General features: G+C 34.9%; 1 pseudogene; it reads right to left on the bottom strand.

The window, feature by feature from the left end:
• Positions 1–191: 191 nt before the first annotated feature.
• Positions 192–1,434, bottom strand: LOC107862001 (annotated as a pseudogene).
• Positions 1,435–16,151: the final 14,717 nt, after the last annotated feature.

Raw genomic sequence — 16,151 nt, 5'->3', positions numbered from 1 at the left:
AGCTCGTAGTATTACACAAAGTGAAACTCTCAAGAAGTTACACCAAAAAGAATCTTCATACAATGAGCCAAATTGAGAGAGATCTCGAGGATCGTACTAAAATCTCAAACAATGCATATTACAAATTATTTAAATAAAGGAACACATAAAACAAGCAAAACCTTCTTGAAGCATACATAAAATTTGGCTGAGAAAATAAAGATGCTCGAAACAGGAGTAAAAGGAGTTAAATTCATGGAAATTGTGGAAATGATAGAATTAGTAACTATTAGTAGTAGGTTGGTGGGGGTGGAGGTGAAGCATAGGTGGTGGATTGCTCGTACATCGTAGGTGGTGGAGGTGAGGTGTAGGTTGGAGTTTGCTTGTAATATTCCGTTGGTGGTGGAGGTGAGTAGTATGGTGGTACTTTTACAATTGTTGGTAGAAAAGGTAAATTGTAGTATTTTGGTGGAGGGGGAGAGGATTTATAGGAAGGGGTAGATTCTTCGTAGTATGGTGGAGGTAGAGGTCATTTATAGGAAGGAGTTGATTCTTTGTACTATGGTAGAGGTGGTGAAGAATTGTAAGAAGATGGTGACTCATCGTAGTATTTTGGCGGCGGTGGTGGTGAATTGTAGTATGAAGGTGCTTGTTCATAGTATTTTAGAGGTGGTGGAGACTTGTAATAAACTGGTGACTTGTAATATTTTGGTGGGGACGGAGATTTATAGTATTTAGAAGGAGAAGGTGATTTGTAATATTTTGTTGGGGATGGTGACTTGTAGTAGTAGTGTGTCGATGGAGCAGGTGACTTATAGTATTTTGCAGGTGATGTAGATTTGTAGAGGTACTTTGAAGGACTAGGCGACTTGTAATAGTTCTTTGAAGGAGCAGGGGCCTTGTAATACTTCTTTGAAAGTGTGGGAGCCTTGTAGTACTTCGAAGGTGTAGGGGCCTTATAGTACTTCTTTGAAGGGACAGGAGCCTTGTAGTAGTTCTTTGCAGGAACAGGTGATTTGTAATACTTCCCTACAACAGGTGACCTGTAGTAGTGCTTTGAAGGAGTAGGTGACTTGTAATAGTCATGCTTCGAAGGCACCAGTGACTTGTAATAGTGTGATGGAGAATGTTCAGCATGTTTCTCCGACTTCTTGTAGTATGGAGTAGGTACATGATATTTCGATAGAGATGATGATTTGTAGTACTTCTTATAGTTGTAAGAAGGTCACAGAGAAGTATAGCCATAAGAGTAATCAGCAACAACACTGCTAGCTACAAAGCAAATTGCCAAAGCAAATGCAAGTAGAGGCCATTGCCCCAAATTTCCAAAGATTCTCATTTCCTTTTGCAACCAACTAAAATTAGAGAAGAGGAGGATAGAACTAAAACTTTTGTTTCATATTTAAAGTAGGGAGCTTTGGTTTTTATAGTAGCTAAGTGGCATCCTTACTGGTTAGACACTAAGATGATACCAAACTCCAAATAAAGGCTAGGCCAATACGTAGTGGGAAGCATTTACCCATGATGAACAAATAATTTAGGAACAAAAATTAAAATGACAAAATAAAAAAAGAAGAAGAGGAATGTCATAACTGTCATCCCATAGGCAAAGCAAAAGAAGGCAAAAGACATCGACTTGCATTGAATTTTTTCGTATTGGCACCTTAATTAGGTTATGTATCTATTGAAGCCCTTAATCCTTCATAAAATGTGTCAATTAAACACAATTGCTGATATGGCATGTGCAATACACTCTCCACCAGGAGAGTGACAAGCCATAATTTACTCTTATTTGTTTTATTTTTTTATGTTTTCACTCTTTATCAGTTGAAGGTAAATTTCCTAAAACATCAAATTAAATCAAAATCTGAGTTTTAGTGCAAAAATTCAACATCAAAAATTGTTGTTGGTCAGTGAAAATTGATGATGTGGTATGTGAAATTTGAGAAAAATAATTGTTTTTTGGTGAACTGGATAGTGGTTCGAAGTTGGCCGGTGAGATGAGTTTCTCCGGTAGCTCGCCGAAAAATAAGGTATAAGCCATTGCGGGTGTTTTGGTGGTGGTTTAGTGGTGTTGGAGGGTGGCTAGTTGTGTTGGAATAGCGTTTTCTGGCAAAATTTTTGCCGGAAAAAATAGAATCGCGTGGGTCTCTTCTTTGTTATTATTGCTTGTTATTGTATATCATTGTATATTATATTGGTACTCTTTTTCTTTCTCTAATGGTTGTTGGGTGTTTATTTGGTGGAAAAATGGAGTGAAGGTAAGCTTTGATGGTGGAAACAGATAAAAGACTAAATTTAAGTTCTGATTTTGGATGCCCAAAATCAACAAAGAATTGGGTCAAATTTAGAATTTAAAGTGGAAGAAGATATGACAGAGGTAATGGAGGCTTTTTGTTTTTAAGGGAATGGAGTTTTTTTTTTTTTTTTTTTTTGGAGAAGAAGGCCATATTTTTTGGAGAATCTAAAAATAATATTTTTGGCAAAGTTTTTTACTTTTTGATCGGATTATTTGTGAGCAAAATGAGTTGTCTTTCTCTTATTGAGCATTTTCCAGGTCACCAGCGTGTGAAATTCACGCACTTTAATTTTTTAGAGTCCGGAACCAAACTATGTCAGCAAACTAAAAAATATGCCATATATTTAAAAAAGTACCAAACTATGCTTAACTCACATTTTTTGTGAGTTATGCTCAAATTTTTAACGGCAGACTATAAACGTCGTCAGATTTTTTGAAAAATGCATAACTCACAAAAATGGTAAGTTGTTCATTTTTATTTTAACATAACTCACAATTTTTATGAGTTGTGCATTTTATTTTAACATAACTCACAAAAATTGTGAGTTATGCATTTTATTTTAACATAACTCGCAAAAATTGAGTTATCCATTCTTATTTTAACATAACTCACTATTTTTGTGAATTATCCATTTTTATTTTTACATAACTCATAAAAATTGTGAGCTATTCATTTTAACATTGACAATGAAAAATGTTTCCGGTCTTCTATTTAACATATAACTCATAAAAGTATATAATTCACCTTTTTGACAGTGACCTTACCATGTCAACTTTTTTTATTGAATTATTAAAAAAATACAAGGAACATATAGTTAACAAGGGGGCAATATAGTTATGTTATGCTATGATTGTAATTAACAAAGAGGCAATATAGTTATATTATGCTATAAATTATAATTAAGTGAAGCTTAGATAGATTTATTAAGTGCTTATATTTTCTAAGCCCGATAATTTTTCCTTATTTTAACCATATGGCAGGAAAAGTGTCAATAGACATTAATTTGTTTCTTTTTATAATTGTTGAGTATCTTTTTTTTTTTTAAGAAAAAATTTATATATATATATATACACACACACACACAAAAGATAATTTTACCTTATTATATAAAATTTCATATTGGAAAAGAAATTACAAAAATTCCATTGCAATTACTTAAATCCCTACATTTTTTACTTTTTGTCTCCTATCCCTTATACATGCCAAACCACCATGTTTTACTCCAAATTTTGCTCCATATTTTTGCCTAAAACCTTGATAACGTGATTTGGGGGTTTCAAATTCCTTTCACTTATCAAGCATCAACTGATCAAGTAATTAACTTCACCACTTTCTTCATTTAAATAAAAAATTATTTAAATTTTTTCTTTGTTGCATATGTAGTTCTCAAATCCCCCCCCCCCCCCCCCCCCCCCCCCCCTAGACTAACCCCCCCCGCGATACATGATATATTGACCTGCGGGCTTTGCTTCCGATACTAATAAGGTAAACATCAGAAAAAAAATTAAAAACCAGTCTCAGCCTCGGATTTCTATTCAAGTTTGTACATTCGTTAATTCAAAATCTCTCATCCAATTCCGCCTTTCCAGCACATAAGCTTTTGTTGGTTTTGTGGTCACATTATACTTTAGATATTTACATTATACATTATAAAATTTACATTAGATATTACTTTTATACGTTGTTGGTTTTATGGTCACATTATACTTTAGATATTTACATCATACATTACAAAGTTTATACATTAGATATTAGTCTTCATGACATCCTTATAATATGTATAAGGTTACATTATACATTTAAAAAGCTTATATTTTACATTAATTCTCATGGAAAAAAGTTGGTATGATAAGATCACTGCAAAAAAAGGTGAGTTATATACTTTTATGAGTTATATGTTAAATAGAAGATTGGAAACATTTTTCATTGTTTAATGTTAAAATGAATAACTCACAATTTTTGTGAGTTATGTTAAAATAAAAATGGATAACTCACAAAAACTGCGAATTATGTTAAAATAAGAATGGATAACTCACAATTTTTGTGAGTTATATTAAATTAAAATGCATAACTCACAAAAATTGTGAGTTATGTTAAAAAAAAGAATGGATAACTCACAATTTTTGTGAGTTATGCACTTTCCAAAAAATCTGACGACGTTTATAGTCTGTCGTTAAAAAATTTGTGCACAACTCACAAAAAATGTGAGTTAAGCATAGTTTGATACTTCTTAAAATATATGGCATACTTTAGTACTTTTTTTAGTTTGGTGGCATAGTTTGGTTCCGTACTCATTTTTTTATATATTTTTTGAAAAGGGGTGGGAAGTTCTTTCTTCTTTTTCCAGAGCAAGAATCTATAAGTTGACTTTACTATTGAACATGAAAACAATAGTGGATAAACATACGATATTACACCTTGTATAACATATTAGTCTGGGGATCATGTATGAGACTCGCCTGGGACTTGTCGCGTGATGTGGCACTTTGGGACAGATGTGGAGGTAGTCATCTTGCGAGACTTGCACCTCAAGTATCCATATGTACTCCTGAGATGCGACCAATTCTCAATACACAAGCTCGTCCCAATAGTTCATGTGCAATCATATGTAAGTAATTAGTCTTATGAGCCCCAAAATTTCTCTACCTAAATCTACACTCTTTACAGCCTTCTTTATTGATCACAAAACAAAGATTGAGAAAATCGCAACAAAGAAAATTTAGTGTCAAATGTCACAGTCTCCATTAAGAACACCAACTACAATGAGGTTTTACAGCACTTCTACCGGAGAAATCTTGATGTCTTCATTTTTCTCAAGTCTTCATTATTCAGATACTATATTTTCCTCGTCAAATCTGTTTTCCTACTTAAGTCAGATTGATATTAGTATTTTTGTTCTCATGTTCATGGCATAACAATTGATGAATAACTACATAAGAAGTTTATTCATTTACTGATGAATCATAGTTGAAGGAGAGAAAGAAAAAAACAGACATGAAAAAAAGGAGAGAAAATCTGAGAAGTGGCAGTGATATTCATTGATACAACATACAACAAAATATATATTACAAGTGGTCTGAAATATCCCACAAAACTTGGGAACATGTCTCCTTAAGTTATGCTGAACTAAACCACAACAAAGCTTCTAAAAATCTAGTAACTTACAGTAACAAAAAAGTCTACAGAGACAGCAAAATATCAAGACTAAAAACCCAAGTTGCAGTTAGCATCACTAAAAAAACAGCATCCTTCATCACTCCTCCTTGATGCAAGTGCTGCTGGTTACTCCAAGCTTAGCTCTAAGAAGCTCAAATCTCTATTTCTGTAATGCTTTTGTAAAAAAATCAGCTAGCTGATCTTCATCACAACAATGCAGAATCTGAACTTTATTCTCCCTTTTAGCTTCTCGAATGGAATGATATTTGATTTTAATCTGTTTAGTCTTTCCATGAAAGACTGGATTCTTTACCATTGCAACTGCAGACTTGTTATCACAAAGGATTTCTGTTGCTTTACTTGGCTGAAATGCCAAGTCGCTCAAACTTTTTCTTAACCATAAAGCTTGATTAACAGCACTTGAAGCAATATCCGGAAGTGCTTTTCATGTCATCTTGTGACCCAGCCCAGTCACTATCAATGAACCCCAACAATTTTATAGTTGTGGTTCTTTTATTAAACAGGTCATAATCAATGGTGCCCCTAATATACCTCAAAATTCTTTTTGCTGCTTTGATGTGAATTTCAGTTGTTGAATGGATAACCTTAACAATACACTTTTTATGTACATAATATTAGGCCTCGTGGCAACTAGGTACAATATAGAACCAAGTAAACTTCTAAAAAGTGAAGCATCACCCAAACCAGATTCATCCTTTTTCGTTAGTTTCTCTCCTTGAACTGCAAGCATACTTACTGATTTACATTTGTCAAGACAAAACTTCTTTAATATTTTGACAGCATATTTCTTCTAAGAAATAAAAATACCTTGAGAAGATTGACTAACCTCCATTCCCAATAAATAAGTCATCTTTCCCAGATCATTCATGTCAAAAACCTTCTTCAATTACTCTTTAAAGTCTATGATAGACTTCTCCAACAGATCATTGACATAAAGGGAAACGACGAGAAATTCATCCATTTGAGGTCTGGTATACAAGGTTGCTTTATTGCAGCTTCTATTGAACCCCAAATTCAGTAAGTAACTATTAGTTCGTGCATACCAGGCCGTAGGTGCCTGCTTCAAGCCATAAAGTGCTTTTCTCAACAAGTATACCTGATCACCAGATACTCTAAAACCTTCAGGCTGCTCTACATAAATTTTGTCTTCAAGAAACCCATTAAAAAAAGCAGACTTTATGTCCAGTTAAAATGCTTGCCACCCTTGGTGTACTGCAAGTGTAAGAAGTAATCTGATGGTATCAAACCTTGCAACTAGTGAAAAGGTTTCAAGAAAATCAATTCCATATTGTTGGGCGTACCCTTTTACGACCAACCTCATTTTGTACTTGTTGAGTGTGCCGTCCGAGTTCAACTTAGTCTTGAACACCCATCCAGTTCCAAGAATCTGCCTGTCGTGGGGTCTAGGTAAAAGTACCCACATATCATTCTTATTAATCACATTGATCTCCTCCTCCATGGAAGCCCTCCATTCTGGAATTTGTAATGCATTGTCTACACTTGTTGGCTCCAATATAGCAATATTGCATTTTCTATATATCAATTAATCTGGTACCTCTTACTGCAAAATCATCAAAATCTTCTTCACTTGGAATTGATTCTTCTTCTTGAACACCTTGTTCTTGATTAGTAATCTGTAAAGGAGAAATAGCCATATTCTTCCAGTCCCACATAGCATTCTCATCAAACTTAACGCTTCGACTCACATGTATTTGTTGTGAAATAGGATTTGAAATCCTATAGCCTTTAGAAGTGCTACTATAGCCTACAAATATTCCAACATCGGCTCTTTGATCAAGTTTATCCCTTTTAACTTTGGGAATGTAAGAGTAACATATGCAACCGAACACTTTAAGATGTGAGACTGATGTATTGGATCTAATCCATGCTTTATATAGCATCTTTCCTTCAACGTCTCTCATTGGTAATCTATTCTGAAGATAGACAGTGGTATTGATAGCTTCGTCCCATAACATCTTAGGCAGCCCTTTCTCAAATAGAAAATACCTAGCCATATTCATAATGGACCTATTTTTCCTTTCACTTACACCATTTTGTTATGGTGTGTAAGTAACAGTAAGTTGATGATGAACTCCTTCTTTTTGAAGAAAATCCTTAAATTGATTGGAAGTGAACTCAGTCCCATTATCAGACCTTAAGATTTTTATCAAAGAGCTATATTGGTTTTCAACAGTTGCTTTAAATTTTTGAAACGTAGCAAATACTTCAGATTTTTACTTCAAAAAATAAACCCAACAAAACCTTGTAAGGTTATCAATGAATAAAAAGAACGTATTTGTTGCCATTATAAGAAGGAGTGCTCATAGGTCCACACACATCAGTGTGTATTAGTTGGAGCTTTTTAGTAACTCGCCAGACTTGATTCATAAGAAATGGTGATTGACTTAGCTTCCCAATTTGATAAACTCCACATACATTAGAGTTTGCATTTATGGAAGGCAAATCTGTCACAAGTTCCTTATTTTACATCATTTTTAAAGACTTAAAATTGATGTGGCCAAGTCTTTTATGCCAGACATAACTGTCATCTTGTATGCGGACATAAGCTCCAATCTCAGTATGTTTTCAATCAAGAGGAAAGCTTCTATTGAGCATTTTGACCGTGAGCAATTTTATACCAGTTGGATCCATGATTTCACATGCTTTATCTTTAAATAATAAGGCATAATTATTATCAAGAAACTAACCAACACTGAGAAGACTTTTTCTAATTTTAGGAACAAATAATACATCAAAAATAAGCTTTATACCTGACGGAGTTTGAACAACAACTGCTCTCTGTCCCTTTGCATCTAAGAGTCTACCATCTCTAACTCTGACTTTGGAAAAATAACTTTTGTCCAAATGTTCAAAGTTGTTCAAGTTAGTTGTCATATGATGTGTATATCCACTATCAACAAGATACACATCAGGATCTTGAGATGCTATGTTGCATTTCTCCAATAATAGAAGCAGCAAACAATTTCTCTTCATGATCTTTAACATTTTCAGCAACTTGAGCTGGCTGTGCTTGAGCTGGTCAGGCTTGATTTGTTTTGCAAACCTTATCCACATGACCAAATTATTTACAGACCTTGCATTGAACTCCAAGTCTGTACCAGTAAAAATTCTCTGTATTATTTGTCTTTTTACAATAGGGACAAGGTGGATAGTTTGATCTTCTATATCTCCCTTTGTTGTTATATTGCTCTTTCTTCTCCTTGTCATGTCTTCTATTTAATTTCCCTTTTGATTCGCCATTATACTGAGCTTTAGACTTTTGAACAGCCACAAGAGCAACTTCATTTAAACTTTCTTCCTCTCTAAAAGCTTTTCTTTGCTCCACAGCTTGAAGAGCATTGGATAGTTCATTCAACGTGACATGAAACATATCCTAAGTATCTTCTATTAAGGAGATTTTTGCTTTGAACTTCTCTGGGAGTTTCACCATTACCTTCTCAACAATTCTTCTCTCTTCTACTTTTTCTCCCAATAATCAAATCTGATTAATAATTTTCATGATCCTATCAATATAATCTTTCATCTTTTCAGTCTCTTTTATCCTTAACATCTCAAATTTTTTTTGATAGATTCAATATTTGTATTTGTCTTGTCCTATCACTCCCCTGAAATTCTTGCTTCAGCATATCCCAAGCTTCTTTGGCAGTTTTACATGTCATTATCCTTGTAAAAGTTGATTCGGAGATGGCTTCATGAATTAAAGACAAGGCTTTTTGACCTTTTGCAATTTCTTCTTCATGATTTCTGATGTACTGAAGAGTTGGGTTTGCTCTCAAAGGTTCTGGAGCATTGTCTTCCTCAACATACTTCTATAAACTAAGACCTTTCAAGTATGTCTTCATCTTAACATCCCACACTTGGTAGTTCTCGCCATTAAAGATAAGAGGTGAAAGAGAAGAGCTAATGGAAGCCATGACAAAAGAAAAGTGGACAGAAAGAGGCCTGAACAAGTTAAAGATTGTACGTTGGGTGATCTTTGCTTTGGTTTTTCTCAGAAAAAATAGTCTCTTAAAGATCAATCTTGCTTTGATGCTAATTGAAGGAGAGAAAGAAAAAACAGACATGAAAAAAAAGAGATAAAATCTGAGAAGTGGTAGTGATATTCATTCATAAACATACAGCAAAATATTTATTACAAGTTGTCTGAAATATCCCACAACACCTGGGAATATGCCTTCTTAAGTTGTGCTGAACTAAAGCACAACCACACACTACAAAGCTTCCAAAAATCTAGTAACTTACAGCAACAAAAAAGTCTAAAGAGACAGCAAAATATCAAGACGAAAAGATCAAGCTGCAGTTAGCATCACTGAAAAAACAGCATCCTTTATCAGTAGTGTTATGAATTGTTTGTTATTAGTAACTTAATGGAAGTGAATGCTGGAGTTGCACACATATTTTTAGTTTAACCTACAAGACTAAGAATAATTTTCTAACAAATTTGAAACTTGGTCGCATCTTCCCCAAAAAAAAAATAGTATCAATAATGAAAAGAGTAGTCTCTTTTTTGAACTGATGCTTCAGAAGGATGCAATCCTTCAAAAAAATAACACACTGATTCATGAAATGGTTTATCTATTCAGAAAAGATGCAATCTTTAGATGAACTGACATGATTTTTCAGGAAAGATCACACCTTTTAAGTGAACCATTGCCACTTTTCAGAAGAGGCATATGAAGGCTATATAAACCTACTTTCATCCACAGGTTTAGATAAAAAAAATTCTGAAATAAAAACTCTCTTCTTGTCTTAAAAACATTCTAAGTGATCAATCAAACTATTGAGTGAGCTCGTAGAATTCGATAATTTGTGGTACCGCTATTGTTTGGATTGTAGGCCATTTTATCCTGGGAGGAAGATTCCATAATCTTGGGTATTGTAAGGGGAATTATTCCTAAAGAAAACTCCGTGAAGTTGGGGTACTTGGCCTTAAATTCTGTTTCATCTATTTTCTGAAATCTAACACACTTCTTGGATATATTATTAAGCAATCTTATGCTGAAGGTGTTAAAGAACTTCAAAGGTGTTCTTGTTTATACATAAACTATTGTTGATCTTGGTGATGCAATTATACAGATTCTTGTACTTGGAACTACATAAGATAACAATCTTAAGGAATAAACTTTGCAGAATCTGTATTGCTTGTTTTTGAAGATTAAAGCTTTAAGTTTTCTACTCCATTTGAACTTAAATAGTGATTTGAAGACATAAAATCTTCATCACAAGTTAAAGATCATTCGGTTGATGATTGAAAGTAATAAAAACTTCATCGTTAACTAGAAACAAGAAAAAGAGTTTAAAGTTTCTTAACTTTATAAATAGAATTCTGAAAATATTAATTTTATTATTTTGTGGTGACAAGAAAAATGACTAACGAAAGTCAAATACAAGATGCAGCTACGACTGTGGGCGCAACTAGCATTGCTTCAACAAGTCGAGCAAATGCTATGCAACCAATGGCACCTGCGGAAAAGCCTAAAAAATTTACGAGCATTGACTTTAAGCGATGGCAGCAAAAGATGTTCTTTTACCTTACAACTCTATGCCTTTAAAGGTTCACTAGTGAGGATGCTCCTGAGGTGCCCAAGGGAACCTCAGATAAAGAGCATTTCATAATTGTAGAGGCTTGGAAGCACTCAGACTTCCTTTGCAGGAATTATATCTTGAGTGGTCTCCAAGACTACCTCTATAATATTTACAGTGGAACTAAGACATCAAAAGAATTGTGGGGGCACTAGAACAGAAATTCAAGATAGAGGATGCAGGATTAAGAAATTCTTTGTTGCAAGGTTCCTAGACTTTAAAATGATAGATAGAAAATCGGTTGTCTCTCAAGTGCAGGAATTGCAAGTAATCATTCACGATATCCTAGCAGAAGGTATATCTTTGAAAAATACATTAGTTGAACAAATTAAAAATGTTCTTAGTACTCACATAAACTGTTTTACAGGTTTAATTGTGAATGATGCATTTCAAGTAGCAGCGATCATTGAGAAGCTACCACCTATGTGGAAAGACTTCAAAAACTACTTGAAGCACAAACGCAAGGAGATGACTATCGAAGATCTTATAGTTCAAATATGTATTGGAGAGTATAATAAAGCTATCGAGAGAAGGTCAAAAGGGAATTCTGCAATTAATAGAGCACATATTGTGGAAGATGACCAAAACAATTCTAAGAAAAAGAAGAAAGTTGAATAAGGAAGCAATAAACCCAAGAAGAAATTCATGGGCAAGTACTTCAACTGTGCCAAGATTGGCCACAAGTCCATGGATTGTCATACCCCGAAGAAAGGCAAAAAAAAGAACCAAGCTAATATGATTGAGTCAAACAAAGAATGTGATGATCTGTGTGCTATGTTCTCAGAATGCAACTTGGTGGGGAATCCTCATGAATGGTGGATGGATTCTGGTGCCACCTGCCATGTGCATGCCAATAAAGAGTTGTTTTTGTCATTCGCTCTGGCTCAAGTAGAAGAAATAATCTACATGGCTAACTCTGCTACTGTTGAGGTGGAAGGAACAGGAAAAGTGTTCTTGAAAATGACTTCAGGAAAGGTTTTGACATTGAACAATGTCTTGTATGTTCCGAAATTACGTAAGAACTTGATTTCTATTTCACTTCTAGACAAGAACGGATTCAAATATGTAATTGTTTCTAAAAAAATTGTAATTAGCAAAGGAAAAATGTATTTAGGAAAAGGCTATCTCACCGAGAGCCTTTATAAGATGAATGTAATGAATGTTGAAATCAATAAAAGTTCAAATTCTTTTTGTTTGCTTGAGTCTTATAATTTGTGGTATAAACGTTTAGGCCATGTTAATTACAAAACATTACGAAAACTGATTAACTTAGAAGTTTTGCCAAACTTTGAGAGCAATAAATTAAAGTGTCAAACGTGTGTGGAATCAAAGTATGCAAAGTATACTTATAAATCCATTGAAAGAAATACCAATCCTTTAGACTTAGTACACACTGACATTTGTGATATGAAGTCAACACCATCACGTGGTGGGAAAAAGTATTTCATAAATTTTATTGATGATTGTACTAGATATTGTTATTTTTACTTGCTAAATAGTAAGGATGAAGTAATAGATGTGTTTAGGCAATACAAAACTGAAGTAGAAAATCAGTTAGAGAAAAAGATAAACATGATAAGAAGTGATATGGGCGGAGAATATTAATCTTCTATCGCCAAATATGTGTAGAGAATGGAATTGTCCATCAAACTATGGCCCCATATTCACCTCAATCTAATTAAATTGCAGAAAGGAAAAACCAAACTTTGAAGGAAATGATGAATGTCTTACTTATAAGTTCTGTTTTACCGCAAAACTTGTGGGGGGAGGCTATCCTTACAGTAAATCATATACTTAATAGAGTTCCCCATAGTAAGACTCAATCAATTCCTTATGAAAAATGGAAAGAAAGGAAACCTAACTTGAAATATTTCAAAGTGTGGGGGTGTCTTGAAAAGGTCCAAGTTCCAATGCCTAAAAGGGTTAAGATAGGACTTAAGATGGTGGATTATGTGTTCATAGGATATGCTAAAAGTAGTAAAGCATGTTGGTTTTTGGTTCATAAATTTGATCATCTGGATATAAATGTAAATACGGTAATAGAATCAGATAATGCTGAATTCTTTGAAAACATTTACCCGTATAAAATTAGACATGAACAGTCTAGTGGAGTATCTAAATAACCTCGAGATAAACCAAGTGATAATGTACATAACAAAGAGAATCCAAGATGTAGTATATGTCAAAGAACGCCTACTTCATTTGGATCAGATTTTGTAATATTTCTCTTAGAAAATGAGCCTCAAACATTTAAAGAAGCGATGTCGTCGTTAGACTCATCCTTTTAAAAAAAGGAAGTCAATAGTGAGATTGATTCAATCTTAAGAAACCATACGTGGGAATTGGTTGATCTTCCTCCAGGAAATAAACCGTTAGGTTCTAAATGGATCTTCAAAAGAAAAATAAAAGCAGATGGTACTATTGACAAATACAAGGCAAGACTTGTAGTAAAAGACTTCAAACAAAAATAAGGCCTTGATTACTTTGATATATACTGTCAGTAACAAGGATAACATCGATTCGAATGTTAATTGCCTTGGCAGCGGTATATGATCTTAAAATCCATCAAATGGATGTGAAAAAAGCATTCCAAAATGGAGAATTGGAGGAAGAAATATACATGGAACAGCCTGAGGGTTTTGTGGTTTTTGGAAAGGAAAATAAGGTGTGTAAACTTATTAAGTCATTATATAGACGAAAGCAAGCACCTAAATAATGGTATGCGAAGTTTGACCAAACCATGTTGGCAAACGGGTTCAAGATAAATGAATGTGATAAATATGTTTACATTAAAAACACTATGAATGACCAAGTCATTGTTTGTTTATATGTGGATGATTGGTTGATCATCAGTAGAGACATTTCTGACATAAATGCAACGAAATGAATGCTTGAGAGCAAGTTTGATATGAAAGAACTAGGAGTTGTGGATGTGACCTTAGGTATAAGAATCCATAGAACTCCACAAGGGTTGGCATTGTCATAGTCTCATTTTATCGAAAAGGTACTTGACAAATTCAAGTATATGGAATTCGGTACTGCCAAGATTCCATTGGATGTGAGCTTTACACTTCGAAAGAATGAATGTAAAAGTGACTCACAATTGGAGTACGCAAGAGTATTGGGATGTTTAATGTATATAATGAACTGTACACAAGCAGACATAGCATGCGCTATTAGTAAATTGAGTCGGTACACGAGTAATTCCAACAAAACTTATTGGATGACAATGAAAAGAGTTTTGGGGTATCTTAAATACACTCAAGACTGTCTTGCATTATAATAAATATCATACGGTACTCGAAGGATATAGTGATGCAAATTGGATCACCAGATCGAATGAAGTAAAATCCATAAGTAGATATGTATCTACTATTAGTGGAGGAGAAGTCTCTTGTAAATCATCCAAACAGACTTGTATTGCACACTCTACAATGGAATCTGAATTTATCGTATTGGATAAAGCCGGTGAAGAAGCAGAATGGCTCTAGAATTTCTTGGAAGATATTCCTTATTGGCCTAAACCAGTGGCACCAGTATGTATGCACTGTGATATCCAAGCGGTAATAGGTAGGGCAGGGAGCATGATGTACAATGGTAAATCCCATCACATAAGATGGATACATAATACTGTTAGGGAACTTCTCTCTAGTGGAATTATCATTGTTGACTATGTTAAGTCAAAGTATAATATGTTGGATCCACTTACAAAAGGCCTATCTAGAGAAGGAGTGGAAAGGACATTCAAGGGAATGGGTTTAAGGTCTAGGACAAGTCAGCATAGCGGTAACTCTACCTAGCAGATTGGAGATCCCAAGAGCTAGGTTCAAGGAGATCAAACAAAGTTGTGTCTGACAGGTTCAACATTGTCTATTACCCAACCCATTCTCATAATGTAGACAATGTTTAGTAAACAAGGATAAGACTTAAGTTGAAAAGTCTTTTAATGATTATCTAAATTTGGCAGATTTGACCAAATAGTTTAATCTATAGGATTGAATGTATAAAAATCACCTATGTGAGGGTGAAGTGGAAGCCGCTTTAAGGAGAATGTTAGTAAAGGTCTATTCGCTAAGATCTCATGAAATCAGGACGTGTTCATGGCTGAAAAGAACAAAATCGTGAGAACCATAAATGGTAAAACGTTGGTAGTGTGACATGTGTTATCTAGGTGTACACTAAATCTCGATGATTCAAAGATATCAAATCTACCGATTGACCAAGTGCATCCGATGCATGTTCACTACGGAAAGTTCAAAGGGAAAGCCATTTATCCAGATGCAATCAGTCTTTGCTTGATGATCACATACTTGTCCGTAAAAATTTTATGAAAAATATTCATTTTTCATTCATGGGGGGGGGGGGGGGGTTGTTGGGTTCAAAGTAGATGTAAAATGAAGAAAAAATGGTGGAGAAGGGAGACACCAATTTAGAAAATGTACTCTCAAATTAGAAAATTCACTTTTTCTCCCACATTAGTAGAAGAAGAGAACTTGTAAGTGTTTAAAATAAGGAACACTTACTCCACATGGTAAGTGAGGCAAGAAATAAGAGATGCCTCATGTCGTCGTCGTCATCGCTCGCTCGGCTCAGCGTCGACTTCAGATTTGGATTTGAATATGATCGATCGATGAGATCTATCTTTTTGGATAAAATTTATTCGACAAAAATTTAATCCGAAGGGAAAGTAAAAATGCAGTAAATTTTTCTGTGTTTTGAAGAGTGAGGCTGCAACATTGATGATGTGATAGCTGATGAGCTTGCTGGTAGATTTCTCGTCTTCTTTTGTGCAACCAGTACTGTACCCTTTTTTTAATGTTGTTGTTTCTCTCCCAACGGCTCTCTCCCCCTCTCTCTCTCTCCCTACCCTCTCTCCACCCCCAACTTACCGGCCCCCAGTCCCCGGCGCCGTCGCTGACCTTCGGCGCCGACCCGATCCGGTCGCCGGCGCTGACCAGACCGCCGGCTACGACCTCCGGTCGCCGGCTCTCCCTCTCTCTCTCTCTCCCTACCCCCTCTCCATCCCAAGCGCACCGGCCCCCGGTCCCCGGCGCCGTCGCTGAACGTCGGAGCCGACCAGATCCGACCGCC

The sequence above is a fragment of the Capsicum annuum genome, chromosome 1, assembly GCF_002878395.1.
Source record: "Capsicum annuum cultivar UCD-10X-F1 chromosome 1, UCD10Xv1.1, whole genome shotgun sequence".
Lineage (NCBI taxonomy): Eukaryota > Viridiplantae > Streptophyta > Magnoliopsida > Solanales > Solanaceae > Capsicum > Capsicum annuum.
Note: the sequence above shows the minus strand (reverse complement) of the source record. Positions and strands in the feature narration are given on the sequence as shown.